We start from the raw sequence: 2,739 nt of genomic DNA, 5'->3' as shown, positions 1-2,739 counted from the left end.
ATCAACTCAGTTTATGTGTCTAATGTTACTCTCAGCACACCGACCTATTACAGTTTTTCTCAGTCGCTTTGGAGCATTTTTCAGATCAGAAATGAAATTCTCAAAACTACTTGTTCAACCTCCACATAATTTAGTCATTTGGGCTCATCATACGAACATTTCTCGTTGCTTTATCAAATTGCGAATGCTTTTGTACATCATTTAATCGATTGTGTACAAGTGTTTGTTGTTTCCTACATTATCAGTTGTTTATGTTCATGTTGATCAAAATGTATTATACTGGTTTCATCTAAATGGTCTTAACCCCCAAAACATTTAGGCACCAGTTCATTGCATAAGTCATTAAGTGCAAAATGGTTAAACCAGTTGTCAAAATTTGTCAAGCTCTTCTTCATCACAGTTCCATTAAACCTTTTTGGTAAATGTGTCTTGATGAATTGTGCAGATGAACCTTGAATGTCAATAATGAAGGGGCGTGTTCACTTTCAGATCAACCAATAATCAACTAGTTCTCTAAAATAGGTCAAGGCTGAATCTCGTGAACCTTCAATTGGCAAGTGTATATAAAAAGAGCAAAACACAGATTTACAATTGTTGAAAATAGATGAACAACTAGGAAATGAACATGGTCAAGAGCTAAGAATAAGGATGCATGCTGGAAGGGTAAGGAGGCAAAATAGAGGAAGAGGAAGAAGAGGCCAGAGACATAGACACATTTCTGATGAAATTAGAGCCACTATTGTGGACCATGTTGTCAATCATGGCCTCACAATGGCTGAGGCGGGTCGGAGGGTACAGCCGAATATTGGGAGATCAACTGTGTCTTCAATAATTCAAACATTTGGTGGAGAGAACAGGTATGTAATCAACCAGTGTGGACTGCGCTGTTACTGTAAGTGTGTGTATACATTCTCTAACACATCTAAGTAAATATGTATTGTTTTTTTTCCACACAGGACTGCAGGATTACCTCATAGGGGTGGCAGAGGACCGCTTTTCACACCCCAACAAGAGGAGGCTATTTGCACCATGGTCTGAGCGAACAATGCCATAAGGTTAAGGGAGATACAACAGGCTGTTGTAAAAGTTAATAATGTATTTGAAAACATCCAGTCTGTTAGCATCTCAACTATTGATAGGGTGTTGAAGAGACACCACATGAGCATGAAACAGCTGTATTGTGTACTATTTCAAAGAAATGGTGACGGAGTGAAGGAGCAACGGTACCAGTATGAACAGGTAAAACATCTATGGGCATACTTTATCTAATTTACATAAACTTCTTATAGTGATTTATATATAATACAGCGTGTGTGACCTATGTACATTTGCTATATCTGTAGGAAAAAAACATGCAATATGTGTACATTTGATATAACTGTATCTTGTGAAATTAAATGAATGTGCATAACTAATTGGGTATCTTCTGGGTTGTAGCGTATAATGGAATTGGAGTCAAGTGAACCACCTTACAACTTTATATATGTGGATGAGGCTGGCTTCAATCTGAGCAAAAGCAGAAGACGTGGTCGAAACGTCATCGGAAACAGAGCTACTGTTGATTTGCCAGGCCAGCGGGGAGGAAACATCACTATGTGTGCTATGTCAGAGCAGGGTGTGCTATCTCATATTCCCCTTATAGGCCCATACAACACACAGCATCTTCTCACCTTCTTAGAGACCCTCTATAGGGCTCTCATCCCTGATGACTAGAGGGGTCCATTTCGAGATAATGTGAGTTTCCATCACTCAAACACCATCAGGCAATGGTTTCTGACCCATAACAGTATGCTGATGCAATTTCTCCCACCCTATTCCCCATTCCTCAACCCAATTGAGGAGTTCTATTCAGCATGGAGGTGGAAAGTTTATGATTGCCAGCCACATGCTCAGATGACCCTGCTGGCTGCAATGGATGCAGCATGTGAGGACATCAAAGCAGAAGCCTGCAGAGGTTGGATAAGACATTTTAGAAGATTTTTTCCATGCTGTATTGCAAGGGATGATATCTGTTGTGATGTGGATGAAAAGCTGTGGCTCGACAGACTGGGACGTCAGGGGGTAAAGACGATTGCACTGTATAGTGCAGCATGCGCAGTTCTGCCTAAGAAGTGTTTTCTATGTTTACCTTTTGAAATTTTAATTTGTGTCTTTTTATTTTCTATCACAATGACATTATTTTGTATATTTTTTGACAGTCCATCAGTAAAGAAAATTTGAAAAAATGAATCCTGTCCAGTCTCTTACAATCAATATCCAACATACAGTAATGTGTAAATTTGTGCTGTTAAAATTCATAGTTGCCAATTCAGCCTCATGCATTTTCAATACTTGTAATGCAAAACAAAAATGAAGCCGTGTCATAGTGAAAAAATTACTAAACATTTCGACTACCTTGTTCATAAACAATGATAAAAGGACTTGGTGTTTTGATGGCATTGATACGTTCATTGACACAAATACTTACTTTTGAGAAAAGTACTAAGGATTTTGAGGAAAAAAAATCAGGCTTTTGCAAGATATCCAATGTATTGTGCTGTTTGTACACATTGTATTGAGAATGCACTTACTGATTTGCAAATCTTAAGGATGATTCGAGAAACGCTCCAAAGCAACTGAGAAAAAATTGGTAAATGTGTCTTGATGAACTGCGCAGATGAACCTTGAATGTCACTGATGAAGGGGCATGTTTCCTTTTAGATAATAATCAACTAGTTCTCTAAAATAGGTCAAGGCTGA

The sequence above is a fragment of the Silurus aristotelis genome (assembly GCF_946808225.1).
Source record: "Silurus aristotelis genome assembly, chromosome: 3".
NCBI lineage: Eukaryota > Metazoa > Chordata > Actinopteri > Siluriformes > Siluridae > Silurus > Silurus aristotelis.
The sequence above is the reverse complement of the archived record's forward strand: the minus strand, read 5'-3'. Positions refer to the sequence as shown.